The sequence below is a fragment of the Schistocerca gregaria genome, chromosome 2 (genome assembly GCF_023897955.1).
Source record: "Schistocerca gregaria isolate iqSchGreg1 chromosome 2, iqSchGreg1.2, whole genome shotgun sequence".
Taxonomy (NCBI): Eukaryota; Metazoa; Arthropoda; class Insecta; order Orthoptera; family Acrididae; genus Schistocerca; species Schistocerca gregaria.
The window spans coordinates 38665743-38691070 of NC_064921.1; the positions used below are offsets into that span (position 1 = coordinate 38665743).

Below are 25328 nucleotides of genomic sequence, written 5' to 3' on the forward strand. Positions count from 1 at the left end.
CCGCCACTTCCATCTTCCTCTCCTGGGCTACTGTGGTTGGCCATGTCTCTGCCCCGTATATCATAGCACGCCTTACCACCGACTTGCACACTTTCCCTTTCAACCCAGTGCTCACCTTCTTGTCACACAACACTCCACTCATTTTCCTCCGTTGTTGCATCCGCAATTTATTCGGTGTTGTATCTCGCTTTCCAGTCCTCTGTCCCTCTGTATGTACGACCACTGGTATTTAAATTTTCAGACCGATTTCAGATCATCATCCTGGATCTCGCAAGACCTCATCTGCACATCCTTCAGTGCTAAATATTCTGACTTTGTCCTGCTAATTTTCATCCCCCTTTCTTCTAGTGCCTTCCTCCAATCCTAGAGCTTTTCCCAAAGTCTGTCGATGTTCTGTTCACGAAGAACCACATCATCCGCAAACATCATATTCCACGGCGCTTCCTTCTTCACATCTTTCACCGACACATCCATAATCAGGTCAAAGAGGTAGGGACTAAGCGCAGACCCTTGATGTAGCCCTACTTTTACTGGAAACTCCTTTGTCATGCCCACACTACTTTTCACCTGCGTCATTGCTCCTCTACACATTTCCTTCACTAACCTCATATTGTTCAAATGGCTCTGGTCACTACGGGACTTAACAGCTATGGTCATCAGTCCCCTAGAACTTAGACTACTTAAACCTAGCCCACAACACCCAGTCATCATCACTACCCTCACATGGTTCTCTGGCACGCACTGCTCTCTCATGCTTCTCCATATTTCGCCCCTTGGGACTCTGTAATATGCTTTCTCCAAATCAATGAAAGCCATATGTAGATCGGTTTGTAGCTCCCCGTGTCCCTCCACTAAAGCACGTACTGCATCAGTCGTTCCTCTTCCAGGCATGGACCCAAAATGCTCTTCACACACCACAGTCTCCTTGCGTAATCTTGCTTCTGTAACCCTTTCCTAAATTTTCATTGTGTGTGCCATCAGTTTAATACCTCTATAGTTACTGCAGTCCTGCACATCACCTTTCCCCTTAAATATTAGGATCTGTACACTGGTTCTCCACTCGTCTGGCATCTCCTCCTCCCGCCAAATCTTCTTCATTAAATCCCAAAGGAACTCAATTGCCTTTTTACCGAGACACTTCCATACCTCAACGGGGATCTGGTCTGGGCCAACTGCCTTCCCATTTTTCATCTTTTCAACTACCCGTTCGACTGAAATAAAAAATTCTTTCTTAACTTTCCATTCTACTTTGTCTATTTTTGAACTCTGGATGCAAGTTAGAAAGCGCTTCAGCTGTTTCGTACTTTTCACTAATTTTGTTGCCGTTCCATTAATTGAATTATTCAAACATAAAAATAGATTTTATTCCCGATGTAGTGAACGTAACATTTGTTTACCCTCACATATTCCTTCGCTTCACTCATTTATGGAGTTATTTTGGTTAGTGTGCACTGTGATACTCGAGTGCCGGGTAGAATCTTGACTACTTGTCTCCTGTATCAAGAAATCGCAGAGTAACCTTTTGCCTGTCTTCTGCACATATAGCATTTCTCAAGAGAGTATTCTGTTTTGTAATATGAGAAGCCACTTAAGTGACCAAATAGTGAAACACACACTCATCCATTCGTAGTAATTTATGGGTAAGACCTGACGTCCTCCACTCGCAGCTCTCGCAACAAATTCTGCTCAATGCTTCTACTATCTGGGCGCAATAGCTACGGCTTCATCCAAGTACGTTTCCATCTTTTTCGCCGCTTTTCTTCCAAATGCACACACAATCCAATTTTGCTAGTAGCAACTGCAGCGCATAACAACAAACTGTTGTCCACCATCTTGAAATTTGATAAAAAATATGACGAGAGTGTAAGACCACCTTTTAGCGCCACGTCAAAGATCGTTCTCAAAGAAATTTGACGAATATTTGATCACATTTATTTGTGGAATAAATATGATGGTGTTACACCGGCCTAAGAGAAGTAAACTACTTTTCGTAATGACCAAAACGAGAAAACGCTCATAAGATTGTGCTCAGACGAGACTGAATTGCATACGTGGACGTGGTTTTCAGCGTGTCGATGTAGCCACGTGATGTGCGACTGCAGCGCTTTCCAGCTGCAGTGGTCCGTTTCAAATGGCGTCGACCACACAAAAGCTGCGTTCACGTCGCTAGGAATATGCGCGGAGAAAATCGCGAACAACAGGCATTGTCTGTGCATAGGAAGGTGATTAACACAGTTAGAAGATTCCATTCCCTCACACACAACATCTTAGTGATGACATACTGAAACACACAAATAAAGATTTCATAAATTGTACGGAGTTAAAATTTTATGCCTGTACAGTGCTCTTTCGAATACACCAAATTTGCATAATCACACATGTGATCAAAGTTATCTCATTTGTACCCATAAATTCCGAGTTCCTCTCAAATTAAATTTTCACTTCTGTAAGACTACGGATGGGTGAAGTCTCCACCAAGTTTTCTGATCCCGTCCAAGACCGCTGCGCTTTCACGTACACCAGCACTTTTAAGCGTCGACGTCCCGACGTTTTATTATAACCAGTCGGGCCCCAAAAACGGCACATGGCTGGTACCTCCGAAGAGGCTGACAAGTTAAGGCAGCACGCTTTCATAATTTGCAAGTTCTAACAGAAAAAAACATGCTAAGTATTTTCACTTTATCTTTAACAAGCACCATTCCGATATGGCATCGCCTCTTTACAGTGTGACGAAGAAATCGACGCCGCACTGGTTGCGTACCGGTTTGGCGCTACGTAGCACGCTGTCGAATGCAATGTTGTCGCGTGGGAATGTCTGCGACTGAGCAGGACGGCTCAAGGAGGAGGGAGGGAGGGAGGGAGGGAGGGAGGGAGGGAGCGCGCGTTAACCGTGGCGGCAGCCTGGGGCCGCATTCCGGTAGCCGCAGCCCCGTCCATCGCTGCTTACTATCGGCCAGCCCGGCCCGCACAGCTTCGCAGAACTGTCACTTGCAATATCCCGCTTTCGACCAACGTCATCGGGAGACCTGCCTCGCTGTCGGGCCAATTCCGGCCACGGGAAACCTCTTCTAATTATCTACGGCGTCTACCGTGCGACAGAACAACGTCGGAAGTCCGTGTGCGGGTTTCACTCCCTCCCTCCCTCCCTCCCACAGGCTACCTACCGTCCTGTGGGCGAAATAGCTGCCTCGCGGGGGGTACAGAATGTCTCATTTCATCCCTTAGGCGAACAGTTCCACTTGCGTGGGGCGCCCGAATCCACCTCCAGCGCAGTCGGGGTGAGTGCGTTGCCCAGTTGCCTAATGGTGAGTCGCTTTGCAGACGAGTTGCCGTCAAGACTTAAACTGACGTGCCGCAGCATGCGAGCCGTGAAGACGACGAATGCTCGAATTCGAAACCCGATGCGATGTTTTTCCAGTAAAGCAAACCAAAACGGAAGTGTGTGTGGTGACTGTGACAGCTACTCGCCAGCCACTCCCGCCCGACGTTTTCAAACTACTCCGTTTCTACAGCACCCGAAACTTCCTAGTTTACGCTTCACGCGACAACTTGCTGCAATTCCCTTGGACAAATCGTTGCTGCATCGTGAGACTGGCGTGCCTGCTACTTACTTACTGCACCGTAACGATTCGTTCGCGAACCTTGAAGGGAACGGGCTCAGATCGGCTTCGACCGTGGAGAGCGCACACCCTAACGCCACAAGACACACGCTGGCATACGTCACCACGGCTCCGCCAACGCTTTTCGCGGTTTCAGTTAGAGACCTGCTAAGCGTGGACTTGTTTATGAAAGCAGAATGTGAGGCGTTGCATAGGGGCAGGTTGGCCTCACGGCTTCCATCACTACACATCCTGTTTCTTACGCTAATTGATGAAGAGTTGATCTTCAGAGTGGCAAAGCTACAGGCAGTAGCACGATTTCTAAACTGTTAGCGATCGTTGCTATTAGTTACTTCCGTGTTTAGAACCGTTACTATGGTAACTGTAGTACACTGTGATTCCGTGATGACGTTATATGCTCTCAGAGATTACGGAGAAGAGTGAGTGAACCGCTTTGAGTTAAGGGACCCTCGTTCGGAAACGACCGGGTCGAAAGTTACAAGCTAAAACCATTCTGACACGTCCGACACTGGAATCCGTGTACTCGGTATTTTTGTTGCTAAAACTGCAAGGTAGCCAACTTTCACAGGCTCAACCAAAACGAGAAAAATTCCAGTAAGTACGGACTCTGCAATGCATACCTCGAAGGCTCCTGGCACTGTCTTTCACAGTAACGAAGATGAACTGCCCTGGCACTTACTCATCTTCGCTACTGTGAAAGGCACCTCTTGTACTGATAAAGTGCCTGTAGCTCACGAGATGCGCATTTCAAAGCCCATACTTATTGGACTTGTTTTCATCTCAAAATATGGAAAACAAGGAGTTTGCAGTATAAGTGATTTGTTTCACGGTATCGAACATGAACAGATCCCCACTGCTGTTAAGGTACGCATTTCTTGTTACGGTTCATACTACCTCTGAAAGTTGCCTACCCTATAGCAACGGTAACGGTAACGGTACTGCAATTCCACTGTCAGAAGTGTCAGAACAAATTTAGCTCGTAACTTTCGACTTGGCCGTTTCCGGACCAGGGTCCCTGACCTCGAACTTACATATAATCCCTGAAACTTTGCAACACCATGGCCGAATCACCCTGTATTTTGTTTTCTGCGAATTATCGGCAAAGTACTTGAAATTAATATGCAGCACAAAATTTTCCTCGTTCTCTGCCAGGACAGTCTCTTGCAGGCACTCACCGAGTCACCAGCAAATGTGAAACACCAGACGCAGAATGTTGGCATTAAAAGTGTCGACACTTGTCGGCTGGTTCGTTCTCCACCATTTCCAACGTGTACCTCCAGTGGTTACAAGACATCGGCTGAGTGGTGACGGGGGGAAGGGGTGGGTAAGTGTCTGGTCGCAGGGAAACACGGCTGCCTTCGCCTGCCGCCAAGTGGCAGGTGGCTGCTCTTCAAAGCGCAGGGGCCGGCTGTGCACACCTGCCCAGCGTGGCTGAGGGCCACAGCTGCATCCCCTCCTTCACCCCCCCCCCCCCCCCCCCGGACACACACACACACACAGACCATTTTCCTATCAAACCGGCCGGCCAGTGAAGTAAGCTGGCGATGCATTCTGCTAACACGACTGGCTGTAGCTGTTCTTCAGACGGCTTGTGCGCTTGCGAGCTGCCCGAGCGGCTCCAAAAACCATTCGAGAGGGGGAAAAGGCGCCTGTTTATTCACACACTGATCGCAGCTGATGCCAACAACTAATCCGACACATTTCGGAGAGGGCGGGCAGAGCCGGCAAACCCCAAGAAGCTGATTAAAGTACACAGAAAGGCACCACACTAAGAAATTAAAAAAATTCCCGAACGGAAGCACAAAAGGCCGAAACAAAGGACATCACCTCCATTCCCACGACACGTCTCCACACCCGTGGTCACCCGGAAACACTGACGCTGCCAAAGTTGTGGGAGTTTGCTACTGTTACAGTTCTCTGATATTCTGCGAAATCGTTAATCTTTTTAATTACAGTTAGGTCTGAGTTATTCTAAAGCGATGTCGTAAGCACTAATGCAAACAAATAATTATTACTGTAATCTTCCCCCCATGAACCATGGACCTTGCCGTTGGTGGGGAGGCTTGCGTGCCTCAGCGATACAGATGGCCGTACCGTAGGTGCAACCACAACGGAGGGGTATCTGTTGAGAGGCCAGACAAACGTGTGGTTCCTGAAGAGGGGCAGCAGCCTTTTCAGTAGTTGCAGGGGCAACAGTCCGGATGATTGACTGATCTGACCTTGCAACATTAACCAAAACGGCCTTGCTGTGCTGGTACTGCGAACGGCTGAAAGCAAGGGGAAACTACAGCCGTAATTTTTCCCGAGGACATGCAGCTTTACTGTATGATTAAATGATGATGGCATCCTCTTGGGTAAAATATTCCGGAGGTAAAATAGTCCCCCATTCGGATCTCCGGGCGGGGACTACTCAGGAGGATGTCGTTATCAGGAGAAAGAAAACTGGCGTTCTACGGATCGGAGCGTGGAATGTCAGATCCCTTAATCGGGCAGGTAGGTTAGAAAATTTAAAAAGGGAAATGGATAGGTTAAAGTTAGATATAGTGGGAATTAGTGAAGTTCGGTGGCAGGAGGAACAAGACTTCTGGTCAGGTGACTACAGGGTTATAAACACAAAATCAAATAGGGGTAATGCAGGAGTAGGTTTAATAATGAATAGGAAAATAGGAATGCGGGTAAGCTACTACAAACAGCATAGTGAACGCATTATTGTGGCCAAGATAGATACGAAGCCCACACCTACTACAGTAGTACAAGTTTATATGCCAACTAGCTCTGCAGATGATGAAGAAATTGAAGAAATGTACGATGAAATAAAAGAAATCATTCAGATAGTGAAGGGAGACGAAAATTTAATAGTAATGGGTGACTGGAATTCGAGTGTAGGAAAAGGAAGAGAAGGAAACATAGTAGGTGAATATGGATTGGGGCAAAGAAATGAAAGAGGAAGCCGCCTAGTAGAATTTTGCACAGAGCACAACTTAATCATAGCTAACACTTGGTTTAAGAATCATGAAAGAAGGTTGTATACGTGGAAGAACCCTGGAGATACTAAAAGGTATCAGATAGATTATATAATGGTAAGACAGAGATTTCCAGGGGCAGATGTGGACTCTGACCACAGTCTATTGGTTATGACCTGTAGATTAAAACTGAAGAAACTGCAAAAATGTGGGAAATTAAGGAGATGGGACCTGGATAAACTGAAAGAACCAGAGGTTGTACAGATTTTCAGAGAGAGCATAAGGGAACAATTGACAGGAATAGGGGAAAGAAATACAGTAGAAGAAGAATGGGTAGCTCTCAGGGATGTAGTAGTGAAGGCAGCAGAGGATAAAGTAGGTACAAAGACGAGGGCTGCTAGAAATCCTTGGGTAACAGAAGAAATATTGAATTTAATTGATGAAAGGAGAAAATATAAAAATGCAGTAAATGAAGCAGGCGAAAAGGAATACAAACGTCTCAAAAATGAGATCGACAGGAAGTGCAAAATGGCTAAACAGGGATGGCTAGAGGACAAATGTAAGGATGTAGAAGCTTATCTCACTAGGGGTAAGATAGATACTGCCTACAGGAAAATTAAAGAGACCTTTGGAGAGAAGAGAACCACGTGTATGAATATCAAGAGCTCAGATGGCAGCCCAGTTCTAAGCAAAGAAGGGAAGGCAGAAAGGTGGAAGGAGTATATAGAAGGTTTATACAAGGGCGATGTACTTGAGGACAATATTATGGAAATAGAAGAGGATGTAGATGAAGACGAAATGGGAGATACGATACTGCGTGAAGAGTTTGACAGAGCACTGAAAGACCTGAGTCGAAACAAAGCCCCCGCAGTAGACAACATTCCATTAGAACTACTGACGGCCTTGGGAGAGCCGGTCATGACAAAACTCTACCAGCTGGTGAGCAAGATGTATGAGACAGGCGAAATACCCTCAGACTTCAAGAAGAATATAATAATTCCAATCCCAAAGAAAGCAGGTGCTGACAGATGTGAAAATTACCGAACTATCAGTTTAATAAGCCACGGCTGCAAAATACTAAAGCGAATTCTTTACAGACGAATGGAAAAACTGGTAGATGCAGACCTCGGGGAGGATCAGTTTGGATTCCGTCGAAATGTTGGAACACGTGAGGCAATACTGACCTTACGACTTATCTTAGAAGAAAGATTAAGAAAAGGCAAACCTACGTTTCTAGCATTTGTAGACTTAGAGAAAGGTTTTGACAATGTTGACTGGAATACTCTTTTTCAAATTCTAAAGGTGGCAGGGGTAAAATACAGGGAGCGAAAGGCTATTTATAATTTGTACAGAAACCAGATGGCAGTAATAAGAGTCGAGGGGCATGAAAGGAAAGCAGTGGTTGGGAAAGGAGTGAGACAGGGTTGTAGCCTCTCCCCGATGTTATTCAATCTGTATATTGAGCAAGCAGTGAAGGAAACAAAAGAAAAATTTGGAGTAGGTATTAAAATTCATGGAGACGAAGTAAAAACTTTGAGGTTCGCCGATGACATTGTAATTCTGTCAGAGACGGCAAAGGACTTGGAAGAGCAGTTGAACGGAATGGACAGTGTCTTGAAAGGAGGATATAAGATGAACATCAACAAAAGCAAAACGAGGATAATGGAATGTAGTCAAATTAAATCGGGTGATACTGAGGGAATTAGATTAGGAAATGAGACACTTAAAGTAGTAAAGGAGTTTTGCTATTTAGGAAGTAAAATAACTGATGATGGTCGAAGTAGAGAGGATATAAAATGTAGACTGGCAATGGCAAGGAAAGCGTTTCTGAAGAAGAGAAATTTGTTAACATCGAATATAGATTTATGTATCAGGAAGTTGTTTCTGAAAGTATTTATTTGGAGTGTAGCCATGTATGGAAGTGAAACATGGACGATAACTAGTTTGGACAAGAAGAGAATAGAAGCTTTCGAAATGTGGTGCTACAGAAGAATACTGAAGATAAGGTGGATAGATCACGTAACTAATGAGGAGGTATTGAATAGGATTGGGGAGAAGAGAAGTTTGTGGCACAACTTGACTAGAAGAAGGGATCGGTTGGTAGGACATGTTTTGAGGCATCAAGGGATCACAAATTTAGCATTGGAGGGCAGCGTAGAGGGAGACCGAGAGATGAGTACACTAAGCAGATTCAGAAGGATGTAGGTTGCAGTAGGTACTGGGAGATGAAGCAGCTTGCACAGGATAGAGTAGCATGGAGAGCTGCATCAAACCAGTCTCAGGACTGAAGACAACAACAACAACGTATTAAAATATTTTATTTCATACATATGTATAGTTATTAAAATCTTATGCATTTGGGGCACATTAGAAGTGGGAGGACCAATTTATATTTCAGTGGTGGTAGTTGGGCAGTCGGGGAGTGGGGGGGGGGGGGGGGATGGCGACCAACAAAACTTCCTCCCCCCCCACCCCCCGTGTTAGTCCCCTCTAGAACGCAGCCACCGAGCGAGGTGGCGCAGTGGTTAGCACACTGGACTCGCATTCGGGAGGCCGACGGTTCAATCCCGTCGCCGGCCATCCTGATTTAGGTTTTCCGTGATTTCCCTAAATCGTTTCAGGCAAATGCCGGGATGGTTCCTTTGAAAGGGCACGGCCGATATCCTTCCCAATCCTTCCCTAACCCGAGCTTGCGCTCCGTCTCTAATGACCTCGTTGTCGACGGGACGTTAAACACTAACCACCACCACCAGAAAGCAGCCCAGGATCTGTGACTACTACAGTCTGACGCAAATGTGTGCGCGCCTCTCTAGACACTATACGAGAATTCTAAGAAGCACAAGTTATACACAGATAATTGAGCAGTAGCGCAATATCTTACTCACATAGACGGTAGAGGCCCAATGCGAAAGAGAGACGTACCTGAAACAAAGGAAAACGTTTTGCGTTAAGAAGCTGTTTACTGTTGAGATACTCACTGCAGGACATGTGTTACACACGAGTCTGTTTATTGCAGTTGGAGGCCGAAACGACGTGAAGTGCGCGTGTCCTTCCCTCCAGACCTGGTGTGTGATGCGAGGCCTGGCTGCTGGTAGCTGCTGCTGTTGCCACCACTTGGCGGACAGTTCGCCAAACGACATCTGCCCGCCAGCCGACCGCGGGCTGACGACTGCAGCTGCCGATTGGCTGCCTACCCGCGACCAACTGCGCACATTCCTCAATTCGTCACTCATCCGCTTACAGTCCCAAAAAAGGAACTCGTCCAAACGCTTATAATTCCAATTACTGATTACGGCGATGTTATGCCGCAAGGCCTCCTTCAGGAAAACTCTGGGTGGCTGGACTCGTGACGAACGCCCGCTTTCGCCGAATCTGTGACACTCGGCTGCTCGATCTCAATCCACCGTCTGACATGCTGCCGTCCTGGGTGGCCGCAGACAGGCCACATACTTCCTCACCCAGTGTCTTGTGTACTGTCTTATCGACGAACACTGACCTTAACACTCTTGTCTGAACAGCACAGCAGAAACACCTCTTACCGTCAGGGCAAAATCCCTTCACTCTCACCCCATCTTTCAGCCTTTTGTCTAAGTCCTTTTCAGTAGCAGGAACTCGACTCTGGACTGACTTCCCTCATCGTGTCATAAAAATGAATATCATATCCAGCTTCAGAAGACAGCTAATAAGATATCTACTGAAGCACAAATGCGTCTCATTTCCAGTAACGTCAGGTGGTGCAGACTATCACAATTTCTTTCCCTCAGAACACTCTATGTCAGAAGTAGCCTTTGTACACCCATAAGAAGCTTTTGCGTCTGCAAATATAATAACAGTGATAATCATAATGATAACAGCTGTTATTATTGCATTGCTGTTGTTGCAGCGGCAAAGCAGCAGCAGTTGTACTAGTAGTGCCATTTTTAACTTTACTAATGTTAGTGCGATTTACTGACATACTCTTTACATATGGCCGGATTGCTTTTAATTATGTTCATGCTACTTTATTATTGGGTGTAATACTAAAATCGTAGTTTTTTTCTTAGGTAAGTATCATGTGAAAGAAAAGTACTGTCTGTGTATGTGGACCCTGGTGCGATGCCAGAGTCAGGTCAGGTTAAATAAATGAATGCATCGCTGCCTTTGCTGCACCGTGCTCTACGGTACAATTCATTGCTGTTACGCAGAGTTGCAGATGATTCCACTCGTGTAACCAACGCGACAATAAAATTCAACGCCTTGCGAGAGGGCAGTTCATCTTCGTTCCTTAAACACTTAGTAATCGTATTATTATTAATCAAGAAAGAGTTACAGTGTGGTCCACGAAGATGAATGTAACAGCAGACCTGTCTGAAGGATATTATTAATTTTATGTATGCTAGGAGTGATGCGGCGACCGTCTTCCATGTATTTACAGAAAGAGTGATAGAAAACACTTTTTTTTCTACGAACAGTTTTACTTTTTCTAAAAGTATTCGCCCTTAAAATATATGTACATTTGCTTGTGTTACAACAGAGCGCAGAAACATTTCCTACGCTACGATTTCGATACCTTAGAAACATACTTTTGGGAAAGTAGTTACTTAGTTTCATGTTCCTATGTTCCATGTATAATTTACACGGCAAACCGTAATGATGTGAAACGAGTAATTTTATATTCAGATTACAATTTTATGTAAATATGGGTACATGCTGATTATTTACAAAGAGTTTCTTTCTTTAAAAGCAAAATGTTTTCTGTCTATCGGTCATTTTACATCAGTGACCAAAATTTTCGGTTTCAGCACTTTGCATCCGTTTTTGCGGTGAAGATAACTTTAACGTGGCATTCAGCTTCTTCCTGGGGTGACGTAAGCCTTGAGCACGCATATTTTGTTTTGCATCAGAAAAAAGCTGAGCCGCGTGTGGCGGAGCGAGTGCGCCCTAACGGACCCCTGGCAGCCGGCGACGTACGTAATTCCTACGTTTAATCGTATAAACATATTCCAGTATTTGTTTGGAAACATGATGTCTTAGCACTTGAACGTCATTCTTTTTCCATAATTTCCTTGATACTGAAAGCAAAAAGCAAGCAGTATGCGACTCGGGATGATTAAAGCCTATTTGTTCTGCGTGAGGTAAACAACATGCTCGAGCGAAACCTTTTAGATGTGGTGTACAGAGAGCCGGATGACAGCGCCACGCCGTGCCCAAACTACACACGGCAAAAACGCTGGCATCACCTCGCCTCAGCTCAGCTCACGTCACGTCACGTGTGCTCCCTCTCTCTCGCCGCTGCCTGTAAACAAGCGTGCGCGCAAACAAAGCCGCCAGGCTGTGCTTATTATGAGGAGTGCTGCGCCACGCCGCCTGCAGGCGCGCGCACACAAAAACCAGGCCAGGAGGGGTGAGGGGTGACCGCCCTGCTCCCCCCCCCCCCCCCCCCCCAAAACGTCTGACAGCTCACTTGCGTCAGCGACGCCTCTGGAACTAACAAGTGAGGCAGACGGCAAACGTCACGCGGCAAACTTCATTAACTGCCGGCAACTTCACGTTTGTCATCAGCCACAGGCGGAATTGTGAGAGGTCTGCGGCGGCCGGACTGAATCGGTGCTAGCAGGGAACAACGTAACGGACAAGAAAGTATTTTTTTCTGCGAGTTTAATTGTTAGCAACGTAGTGTCCTCGGTAGTGGCGAAACCGTCAAAGAGTGCCCTATCCTCGGCTTGCTACGCAAAGTAGTCACTCCGTTCCACTCTTTACTTCCCTTTCACAGTCCGTGGATTCGAATAAACAGCAGCTACACAGCTCTTGACGACCGACGGTGAGCCGTCCACGCGCGACGACCATCTTCGTGCCACATCGGCCTACCCCAATAGCAGGAGAGCTATTGCCCAGGAGCGCCTGTTGCTGTGTGTACGCAGATAAGGGGTGTTCTTGTTGTGGTCTTCAGTCCTGAGACTGGTTTGATGCAGCTCTCCATCCTACTCTATTCTGTGCAAGCTTCTTCATCTCCCAGTACCTACTATAACCTACATCTTTCTGAATCTGCTTAGGGTATTCATCTCTTGGTCTCCCTCTACGATTTTTACCCTCCACGCTGAACTCCAATACTAAATTGGTGATCCCTTGATGCGTCAGAACATGTCCTACCAACCGATCCCTTCTTCTGGTCAAGTTGTGCCACAAACTTCTCTTCTCCCCAATCCTATTCAATACTTCCTCATTAGTTATGTGATCTACCCATCTAATCTTCAGCATTCTTCTGTAGCACCACATTTCGAAAGCTTCTATTCTCTTCTCGTCTAAACTATTTATCGTCCACGTTTCACTTCCATACATGGCTACACTCCATACAAATACTTTCAGAAATGACTTCCTGACACTTAAATCTATACTCGATGTTAACAAATTTCTCTTCTTCAGAAACGCTTTCCTTGCCCTTGGCAGTCTACATTTTATATCCTCTCTACTTCGACCATCATCAGTTATTTTGCTCCCCAAATAGCAAAACTCCTTTACTACTTTAAGTGTCTCATTTCCTAATCTAATTCCCTCAGCATCACCCGACTTAATTCGACTACAATCCATTATCTTCGTTTTGCTTTTGTTGATTGTCATCTTATATCCTCCTTTCAAGACCCTATCCATTCCGTTCAACTGCTCTTCCAAGTCCTTTGCTGTCTCTGACAGAATTACAATGTCATCAGCGAACCTCAAAGTTTTTATTTCTTCTCCATGGATTTTAATACATACCCCGAATTTTTCTTTTGTTTCCTTCACTGCTTGCTCAATATCCAGATTGAATAACATCGGGGAGAGGCTACAACCCTGTCTCACTCCCTTCCCAACCACTGCTTCCCTTTCATGCCCCTCGACTCCTGTAACTGCCATCTGGCTTCAGTACAAATTGTAAATAGCCTTTCGCTCCCTGTATTTTACCCCTGCCACCTTTAGAATTTGAAAGAGAGTATTCCAGTCAACATTGTCAAAAGCTTTCCCTAAGTCTACAAATGCTAGAAACGTAAGTTTGCCTTTCCTTAATATTTCTTCTAAGATAAGTCGTAAGGTCAGTATTGCCTCACGTGTTGAAGTATTTCTACGGAATCCAAACTGATCTTCCCCGAGTTCGCCTTCTACTAGTTTTTCCATTCGTCTGTAAAGAATTCCTGTTAGTATTTTGCAGCTGTGGCTTATTAAACTGATTGTTGGGTAATTTTCACATCTGTCAACACCTGCTTTCTTTGGGATTGGAATTATTATATTCTTCTTGAAATCTGAGGGTATTTCGCCTGTTTCATACATCTTACTAACCAGATGGTAGAGTTTTGTCAGGACTGGCTCCCCCAAGGCCGTCAGTAGTTCTAATGGGATGATGTCTACTCCGGGGGCCTTGTTTCGACTCAGGTCTTTCAGTGCTCTGTCAAACTCTACACGCAGTATCGTATCTCCCATTTCATCTTCATCTACATCCTCTTCCAATTCCATAATACTGTCCTCAAGTATATCGCCCTTGTATAGACCCTCTATATACTCCTTCCACCTTCCTGCTTTCCCTTCTTTGCTTAGAACTGGGTTTCCATCTGAGCTCTTGATGTTCATACACGTGGTTCTCTTCTCTCCAAAGGTCTCTTTAATTTTCCTGTAGGCAGTATCTGGCTTACCCCTAGTGAGATAAGCCTCTACATCCTTACATTTGTCCTCTAGCCATCCCTGCTTAGCCATTTTGCACTTCCTGCCGATCTCATTTTTGAGACGTTTGTATTCCTTTTTGCGTGCTTCATTTACTGCATTTTTATATTTTCTCCTTTCATCAAGTATATTCAATATCTGTTCTGTTACCCAAGGATTTCTACCAGCCCTCGTCTTTTTACCTACTTGATCCTCTGCTGCCTTCACTACTTCATCCCTCAAAACTACCAATTCTTCTTCTACTGTATTTCTTTCCCCCATTTTGTCAATTGTTCCCTTATGCTCTCCCTGAAACTCTGTACAACCTCTGGTTCCTTCAGTTTATCCAGGTCCCATCTCCTTAAATTCCCACCTTTTTGCAGTTTCTTCAGTTTTAATCTAGAGTTCATAACCAATAGATTGTGATCAGAGTCCACATCTGCCCCTGGAAATGTCTTACAATTTAAAACCTTGTTCCTAAATCTCTGTCTTACGATTATATAATCTATCTGAAACCTTTTAGTATCTCCAGGGTTCTTCCATGTATACAACCTTCTTTCATGATTGATCGTAAAATGGTTGTGTAAGCCGGGCAAGTCCTGACTCGCCATAAAATCCTTAATAAACGAGCGACATCGGTGTTCCGTGCCCGTAACCTTGTACTTGCGTAGCGGATCTCCACGCAGCGCTGAAGCGAGCGACTTGTTCTGCCGCGCGGGCAGACTTGGGTCGCGGCGCGTCGGTTCCAGAGTTCGTCCTACAGAAGGTGTGTCTACCCATTCTTCGCTGATATCCACTTCCGCAGTCCAGTCCACGAGAATGACCCGTCAGAAACTGAATGGTGTTCTCCGGCTACAGGAAGCTGTTGCGGAGACGAGCCGCGCTGAGTGGCTCTGCGGGTTGCATCAAAACATCTTTTGGATCACGCTAACAGAGCTATTAAACGACAGATACTCTGTGAACGAAAACTACTTGATACGAAAACGTCGACAAGCCAGTGGAAAGCTTAAGTTGCGGCTTCCACACACACAATCATACTCGAGAGTAATAATCTGCTTCATGGTGTCGTTCGAGTTACCAAAAATATTACAAAATGGTTTCTCTGCGACAGACTGCTCACTCAAATATTACACAACTCGATCCATTTGAACGTTCAATTCGCTGTCCCCATTTGCACAATGTGCGAGGCAGATTTTAGTTAATTCAGAAGTCACGGTGTACACATAAAAACTGAAATTGTATTAATCTTTCACACTTCAGCGTTCAGCGCGTGGCACTCCAGGATGAAATTTTACTCGTTACTCCGCAAAATTATTATATCTTTTCAGAGCTCCTAACTAACGTTTTCGAACATGATGATGAGTGAACTCCGAACTGAAATACACATTCACAAAGCAGGTGAAACGATAACGAACGTCCGCTCTTCTCACTGGCTGGGAAACATTACGGATAATTCAAAATTACCATTAAGCCACGCAGTTCTCGGTTTTTTACATTTCACCAACTACAACTTTAAGACCAGTTTATTAAATGAACTTAAAAACCCATAAATATGAAAATAACTCCCTCCTTAAATAATTGAATTATCATAAAATGTTTCCTGTTTTCCCGTAGCGTAAACTGGGTAGACGGACTTCATAAATTTCCCCTGAGAATGTGACTCATTCTCTCTGCACAGCCACAGTACTCACACTGCTGCATACTCGGTTAATATCCATCAAAATATTCATTTGCTATATTACGTTTACGTTACACCACCGTTCACACTAACAAATAAATCATCCCTCTCATCGGATTAGGGGAGGACGGGGAAGGAAGCCGGCCGTGCCCTTTCAAAGGAACCATCCCAGCATTTGCCTGGAGCGATTTAGGGAAATCAACGACCTTTCTCTGCTGGAAGTTGCTCGCAGCAGTCGGATGGTACAGTTCCGGGTGCAATTCTGATATCAAATTGATAAGCAAATTTATTAAATTGATCAAGTAATTACACCTCACCCCCACCTCCGGATGATGTCATATTTTCCCCAGTCGGCGTGTGGGTCATCGCCCCCCCCCCCCCCATTCACCAACCCCTTACCCAATTTGTGGGAATTTCAAATTTTGGCGGGAAAATCAAAAACTGGGGGAATTTCAAAATGGTGGGAATGTAGTTTATCGAAAGGCTTTGCTGACGTCCCACCTCCAACTCCCCACCAGGGAATTGCCAGGAAAAAGCAAATGGCAGTGCCCTTGCTTGGGATCGAGCCCTGGTCCTTCAAGATAGAAAGCCCGAGTTTACCCCTTCCCCAATACATTAAAACTGCCGTGATGTAGGAGAGGAAGGTTAGGTTAGTGTACATTATTTATTTTGGTTGTGAGACTCAACAACAGGTCTTCGATGCAACTTACATTGCCAATCTTTCGTAACAAGATAGTCTTCATTCTCCAGTAATAACAACACACCGAGGTACCCTGCTGCGCCTGTCACACCTCTTGAAGAACCACGATGACGGCACCTGATCATCCGATTTCTGCTACGTTGTGTACCAGATGTCCGTTGGAAGGGTGGAGGCACTCCTTTCTGACTATCATTCTTGTGTATAAGATAAAACAGCGCATTAGTCAGACGGTATAGTACATCACTGCACTCAAATGCACCCAGTCACTCACTGTCAAATATTCTACAGCGGCATTGCATTTCCTGTTTTTGCTGTATGCCAATATCTATGCGTGTGTTGCGGATAGGCCTAAAATGGCTCTGAGCACTATGGGGCTTAACATCTGTGGTCATCAGTCCCCTACAACTTAGAACTACTCAAACCTAACTAACCTAAGGACATCACATACACCCATGCCCGAGGCAGGATTCGAACCTGCGACCGTAGCAGTCTCGCGGTTCCGGACTGAGCGCCTTAACCGCGAGACCACCGCGGCCGGCGGATAGGCCTAAGTTAACGTTAGAATGTGGATTCACCCCAAGTTATACCCGAAATGGTTCTAGATGTGGATCCACAATGCGCTACGTCCGAGGCAGGGTTCGAAAGTGGATGGTTCAAATGGGTCAAACAGATCTAAGCACTATGGGGCTTAACAACTGAGGTCATCAGTCTCCTAGACTTAGAACTACTTAAACCTAACTAACCTAAGGACATAACACAACACCCAGCAATCACGAGGCAGAGAAAATCCCTGACTCCGCCGGGAATCGAACCCGGGAACCCGGCGTGGGAAGCGAGAACGTTACCGCACGACCACGAGAGGCAGGCGCGAAGTAGTGTGTTTCGTTGTAGTACCAGTAATCAGTAAGACTCCACAACAGCGGATTCCTGTGGAAGATTGTATTCTCGTTTGTACGTAAATACACAGTGATGAGTTAACAGGGCTAGAATCACAGTTGGTGTTACGAACTGAGCTGACGTGGGCGGGCGACCTCTGGCCTACGCGCTGCGTCCCGCCTGTCTCGTGGTTCTCAGAACCAGTGCTGTCACGTGTGGCCGGTGGTGCACTGATGCCCTGTATTTGAGGTACGTTTTAGTTTCTACTGAAATAACAGAATGAAAGTTCACATTCTGCTACTGCTAGAGTGTTACCTCTACAGCCAGTAACTTAAGCAGTTTTTAAACACGCATGCTGATTTTTTTTAAAAAAAATTCGTGCATTATCGAATCAAAACATACAAAAGTATAGCCTCTTCCTACAGTTTTATGTCACAATAAAATTCCGATATGAGTGTGCAGTTTTCTGAGTCTGTTCTGAAAAAGTCTGAACAAGACTGGTATAACTCTTAATTTCAATTTGTATTCATCGCACGTTTAAAGTAATTCCAGTTAACAGCTGGGGACTGTTGTTTTCACTCGAGAAATTATGCAAGTGCTTTATTTGTAGAAATCATTTGAATTTGCCAATCCGACTAGAACATCCTTCAAAATATCTTGTGGCAAATGAAACTGTGGTTTATACGGGAACACAAGGTTGACACTGCAGGTAGAGGATATCCGAATTTTTGCGGTGAAAAAAGTTACTTCTGCACAACGGTGTGCAAAGAAACTGACCTGCAAAATAAGGCCCTTGACCCACAGAAGCCGTTTTAAAATTTTTTTTGCCCAATATCCGATTAATTTCACGACACACAAACACATTTTTATTACTTTCTTCATTGTGAAGATGTCGGTTCGTCGATGACGTCTCACTTCGTAGATGTTTAACAGCTGCTTGCAGTGTTATCCACGTATTTTTCATACGAGCATTTCTGCTCTCTAGCAACAATTATCTGAATCGTTAGAAACAACTTGATCTCTAAATATTAATTTATCAGCGCTCTTCTTCTGTGGTGAAAGCCCTTCTATTGTGGTGAGTCGTTCGCAGCTCTTGGTCTTGCGGTAGCGTTCTCGCTTCCCGCGCACGGGGTCCCGGATTGGATTCCCGGCGGGGCCAGGGATTTTCTCTGCCTCGTGATGACTGGGTGTTGTGTGTCTTTCATCATCATTTCATCCCCATCGACACGCAAGTCGCCGAAGTGGCGTCAACTCGAAAGACTTGCTCCAGGCGAACGGTCTACCCGACTGGAGGCCCTCGCCACACGGCATTTCCATTTTGTGGTGAGTGGGTTGAGTCGTTTTGGGGGAGTAGACCAGAGAGCGAGGTCATCGGTCTCATCGGGTTAGGAAAGAGCGGGCTGTGCCCTTTCAGAGGAACCATTCCGGCATTTGCCTGGAGCGATTTAGGGAAATCACGAGAAACGTAAATCAGGATGGCCGGACGGGGGATTGAACCGTCGTCCTCCCGAATGCGACGCCAGCGTGCTAACCACTGCGCCACCTCGCCCGGTCCTCTGTGAACCTCAGATTGCTCCGTTCTCCTGCTACCTGGAGTGTGGTACAGAGAGATGGCGTGCCACTCTCTCGCTTCAACAAAGCTGCCAGACCGATTGATATACGTATGTTAGGCCACGATCTCGGTGTTGCCAGTACTACACTTGGTATGTGTGGTTTACGACTTTTTACACAGAGAAATTGTGGGCAGAATGTTCATATAAGTAGACGAGGAGCCTCTAGAGAACTTGCCGTAGTCTAGGTGACGCAGAACAGGGAGAGGGTCGTAAATGCTGTTTCTGGCGACCTGGCTGTGAGAGAGATTCTGGGATGCAACACTCTGAAGAGGGACTTTGGGCCGCCGCACTCCGCCCTTCCCAGGAGGGCGCCACTTGGCAAAACATTTTACCTGGACCGGGCGACAGACCGTCACGAAGGCGACGAGTTGGCCGAAAATAGGAGAAGGGAGCCATTTAAGAGAGACTGCTTTTGTGCTAACGGTGGGATGGTCATACTACTGCAAGCATTCTCATAATTGAAGCCGGGACGATACGGACCAGTGGCTGGTGCACGCGTTTCATGGAGGCCACAGTGTAACTGCCCTGATGCCAGGAAAGATTAGATATCTCTGTAAGTGACGGACTGTGGTCCCACCTAAGTAGACTTTTTTGTTAAAACATGGCCATACTTACTGTGAGAATTACACCTCCGTAGTCGACAATCTTCTTTTTCCAGACAAGAGATTTTGGGTCCTCTACCGAGGCTCGGTGGAAAGTGTTTATGATTCTTTGCTTCTGCGTCTTCTGGTCCTCCACTTGTGGAGAACTGTATGTCTTTCTCTGGTGGGTGAGACTTGTGGTGGACTGACAGGCAGTGGCAGTTTTCAACTCCTCATCCCAGACATACCGTGCGTCACGAGGGTGAACTTCTTCGGCCGTCTGACGTTTGACAATTGCAGCTCGCGCCATTGTGGCTGTCAGTCAGACTGATACCTGCCGCATTACAGGGAAGCATCCAGCGTTCTAATAGTCTGATGGTCAGTCCGGGGACACGCTGCAATATTACGGCCGCTCCTCGCCCACAGAACCAAGGAGAAAGGGTAAAGTATTACTCCATTGGCGTAGGGCTGTTAAATGACATTCAAGCTGTCTGCTCTCCGTGAATCGTAGTTTGTGGTGTACTTGGTCGTAGTTGATTCCATTTGAATAGAATTTGGCCCCACAGTCGATTCATGTAAAGGAAGTCAGATTGCGTGGTAAGAGGGATTAATTAGGGGAAGAATTTGTATAGCTTCCACCTCAATGAGTGCTTTACCAAATAAGCACCACTCATTTTCTGATCTATTTTTGTCATTTTCTTTGTAAGATTTATCAGCTCATTGCAAGTATAAGAGGATTAATAAAGATTCGTCATTATTTTTGTAAACTTAAATACGTTCTCGTTCATATTAGCTCAACTATTCACTGCTTGTTTTTAATTATGGAGATACATGGATACACCAGCAACTCAAAATTCAATCGTATTAAATTAGTTAATTTCAGTTCTGAAAGTGATTGCAGGCATAGGCAACAAAAGTGTCATGAGTACATTCACTAATTTCATATATAAAAAGTAAGCGTATAGCTCAAAATTAGAAGGTTGTTGAGAACATAATACTTTTCTTTATGTAAAGACAATAACATTAGATGGATATGAGAATGCAGTCGAGACCAGGAGGAAAACATGAAAGAAATGGCAATCCTGTAAAAAGCAAAAGGCTGGTCGAACTTCCAGAATGCGAAGAAAACTGCTAGCAAAACGATCATAAATGTCAAGAGAAGTAGATGGAATGAGAAACTTGAAGAAGCAAACGCAGCCATCAAGAGACAAATATAACGAGTCTTTGTCACAGAAATGAAGAGCAGAATTAAAGGCTTCGAGACAAAAGAGCCCTCCGTAATAGGACAAGATGGCACAATAAAAATTGGCGAGAAAGAGGTGTGCGAGGAAATGTCTAGGTATTTTAGAGATTTGCTGACTGCAGAAGCACCGATAGTAAAGGGGACACACTTATGCTCTTGGGAAGGAAGTCAGGATAGTCTACAGAATGCATCCACCAGGGCAGAGGTAGCACAGGTGAGGTTAAAAAAAAAAAAAAAAAAAAAAAAAAAAGAAAAGACGGAATCAGGCAGTGATGGTGTCTGTTCTGAAGAAATGAAGTGGGGTGCGCTTGAAGTAGAAAGAATATGTACAATATAATGATGGATATCTGAAGAAATAAGAAAATATCCGTAAACTGGAAAGAAGCCATTATAATACCACTACACAAGAAAGGGGAGAAGAAAGTACTGGATAACTACAGGGACATCTCTCTCTTTAAACGTGGGGTACAAGGTTTTGTCGAGATTCTTGCTGAACAACTGGGCCGACAGTAGGAGAGTACCAGTGTCGCCTCAACCGTACAGAACAGATATTTGGAATAAAAAGCTTCATAGGACACAGACACAGGAAAGGAAAAAAGATAACAGTGACGTTTGTGGACTTCCGAAAGGCCTACGATTCAGTTGACAGAAGTACTGTGCTTGATGCGTTAGAAGATAGAGGATGCTGCAACACACGCAATAATAAAGATAACGTTAAGCGACTCTACTGCCAGGATGAGGCAACGCAGTACGCTGTCAGACAGCAGTCCGGCAAGGGGATGGACTGTCACCAGTTATATTTAACCTGGTTTTGGACGAACTAGTGAGACAGCGAAGACAACTAAATAGTAACATGAAGGTCGAAGGTGTGCAAATAGGGTACAAGGCATCAGTGGACTGCCTGGCGTTCGCAGATGACCTGGCACTCTTATATGAGACAGAAGAAGAGGCGAAGACAGCACTAAAAAACCTAGCCGAAACAGCAGGAAAGGTCGGACTGGAGATTGCATACAAGAAGACCGAGACATAAACACTGAGTCTGACTGAAAGATAGATGGCCAGTGGATGAGAAAGCCAACAGTTTTCGTTATTTGGGGGGGGGGGGGGGGGGGGGAGGTAGCTGCTGGCATACAGAACAACAGTAGCGCATTAGACACGGCACAGCTTTTGCAGAAGCTTCGATACGCGGTGAAAACAACATATGGCAAGAAAAATCTGTCGCGGAATGACAAATTGCAACATTACACGACAACTGTAAGAACTGCTGGTCTGTACGCATCAGAAACGATCACACTTGGCAACAGAGCTTGTATACAGCTGGAGAAGGAGGGGCGGAAAATTTTGAGAGACATACGGGGCACCAAAAAGCATGGGGATATCTGGATGTACAGAACACGACAGGAACTGTATGAAAATACTGAACCCACATCGAGCGAGATACGGAGTAGGAGATTACGATTTGTTGGGCACATCGTGAGGATGAAGGAGGAGAGGTCGACTAAGACGATATGCAATGCATCGTGTCATACGGGAATCAACGGGGTGAAGGAAGTCAGAGATGACTCGAAGGCTGTAGGAATAAAATAAAGGAATCTGCAGGCAGAAGTACCGGACAGCGAGAAGTATAAAGGGTTGCTGGATGGTTACAGGTGGCCGGACATCAAAATCAAAGTTGTCTTAACAGAAGAAGAAAAACAGAAGAAGCGAGAGCATGAAGAGGTATTAGGAAAAAAGAAGACGTGCAAAAAAAGCCACATGTGATCCTGAAGGGTCCAAACGAAGCTGAATAAGAAGAAGAAGAAGAATAACATTTAGCATCGCTTGGACATATATTTATGATTAAAGCAAGCGACCGCTTGCAGTACCATTACACGAAGGAAATACACAGCTCTCAACCACGCTTGTCTCTAATATAATCAGTCCCTTTGAAATGACTAGAGCATGCTCTAGCGTTTGCAACATTCGTGGCGTCTTTCCCACAGTATTTCGATAGCCAAATCGTTTGCAGACTTCCATCGCGGGGAAAGGACTGAGTACTACATCCCATTAGCGCTCCGATTATTAGCCAATAACAGCACAACCTGGCATTACTTGCACACACCGAAAACACTTTAACTTGCAAATACCCACAACACAAAAGCAACTAAGCGAAAACAACAACGGTAACGAAACCAGACAGCCTCCAACTTACAAATTAGGCGCGATGTGTTCCTCTCTGACGACATGGGCACAATGGCAGAAACCACCACTGGAGCACAAATTTGGTTGCATCTGCGCCCCCCACCCCCTGCATTATATGAAAACTACAGTATAACTTGGCAAGCGCAGCGTACTGTTAGCTGGCGTTGGTAGCTACCAGCAGCTTTAGCCAAGCTAAAGCAGCAACACTATCCTGCTTATTCTACGACCAGGGGCTGCTAATTCACGACGTGAAAAAATAATTTTTCTTGACATAAATTTCCATTTGGGCCCAGTTTCGTCACCATTGTAAACGTTTTTGAGAGTGTAAACTGCTCATTAGAATCGACAGCTAACCAACGTTGCAAGCAGATGATGAAAGATAGAGAACGTATATGAGGATATTGAACAGATAAGTCTTTACATAAAGGAGATAAAAATATAAGTCATGGGGGATTGGAAGATGGTTGTTTCGGAAGGAGTAGAACAAACGGTTACGAGAAAATATGAGCTTGGTAGTATGAATGAGATAGGAGATAGACTAACTGAGTCCAGCAATAAATTTCAGCTAATAACAGTGAATACTGTGTTCAAGAATCACAAGGGTGGATAGGAAAGATTCCAGTTAGGTTACATCACGTCACGCAGAGATTCCGAAATCAGACATTGGATTATAATCCGATATCAGATCACAATTTAGTAATGATGAAGTGTAGGCTAAAGTTTAAGTCAGGAAGAATCAAAGAGCAAAAACGTGGGTTACGAAAATTCTAAGGAATGAAGACATATGAGGGTATAGATACTGCGATAGTGCACAGCTCAGTAGGCACTTCAGTTGAAGAGGAGTGGACCTCCCTAAAATGAGAACTCACAGATGTTAGAAAGAAAAACGTAGGTAGAAGTAAAATAGCGCGAAGAAACCTGGGTAACACACGAAATAATTCAGTTGATCAATGAAAGAAGAAGTAAAAAAAAATGTTCAGCAATATTCAGGAGTACAGAAATACAAGTCACTTAGGAATGAAATAAATAGGAAGTGTAGGGCAGCTAATGGGTGCATCAAAAATGCGAAGAAGTCGAAAAAGGAATGATAGTCGGAAGGCCTGACTCAGTCTACAGAAAAGTCAAAACAACGTTCTGTAAAATGAAAAGAGCAACCGGAAATCCACCGTTAAATGAAGAGGGCAGAGCAGATAGATGGAAAGAGGATACTGAAGGCCTCTGGGAGGGGGAGAACTTTGCTGAGGACGTGACAGAAGAGGAAACAGGGGTCGACAGGAAAGAGATACGTGATCCAGTATTATTATCAGAATTTAGAAGAGCTTTGGAAGACATGATCAAATAAGACAGATGGGATAGATAACATTCCATCGGAATTTTTAAATTCATTGGGGGAAGACTATTCACGTTGGCGTTTGGAATAGGATATTGACGATATATCATCAGACTTTCGGAAAAAATATCATCCACACAATTGCGAAGATTGCAAGAGCCGACACGTGCGAGAATTATCGCGCATACAGTTTAGCTGATCATCCAGCCAAGTTGCTGACAAGAAAAATATACAGAAGAATGGCAAAGAAAACTAAGGATGTGTCAGATGGCGAGCAGGTTGGCTTCACGAAACATGAAGGCACTAGATATGTAGTTCTGACGCGGTTGATAATGAAAGCAAGACTGAATAGAAACGAAGGCACGGCAATAGGATTAGCCGACGTGGAAAAAGAGTTCAGCAATGTAAAATGATGCAACATGTTCGAAATAGGTAATATATATACAATATGTGCAGGAACCAAGAGGAAACAGTGAAAATGGAAGACCAAGAATTCATCCCTACTGTTCAATACATGGAAGAAACAATGAGAAAAATAAAACAACAGTTCGAGAATGGAAATAAAACGCAAGATGAAAAGATATCAATGATGAGATCCGCTGATGACACTGCTACATTCACTGAAAGTGAAAGAGAATTACAGGATCTGTAGAGTGGAATGAAGTGTGTAACGAGTAGAGAATACGGTTTTAGAGTAAATCGAAGAGCCGGCCGGACTGGCCGAGCGGTTCTAGGCGCTACAGTCCGGAACCGCGCGACCGCTACGGTCACAGGTTCGAATCCTGCCCCGAGCATGGATGTGTGTGATGTCCTTAGGTTAGTTAGGTTTAAGTAGTTGTAATTGGTATGGGATTGAAGGCCTCAGCAGCTAAGTCTAATAGTGCTCAGAGCCATTT

At 44.9% G+C, this 25328-nt stretch overlaps 1 protein-coding gene across 3 annotated transcripts in view; it reads right to left on the reverse strand.

Moving 5' to 3' along the window:
• The window catches only part of LOC126336277 (caskin-2), a 942083-nt gene that overhangs the window by 627986 nt on the left and 288769 nt on the right, over positions 1-25328 (reverse strand). The window contains exon 3 of one of the 3 annotated variants that reach the window (XM_049999788.1): positions 9469-9505. The exons of the other annotated variants lie outside the window; for them this stretch is intronic. The gene's annotated coding sequence lies outside the window, so the exon portion shown is untranslated. The remainder of the gene's footprint in view (positions 1-9468; positions 9506-25328) is intronic. 3 annotated transcript variants of the gene reach the window in all.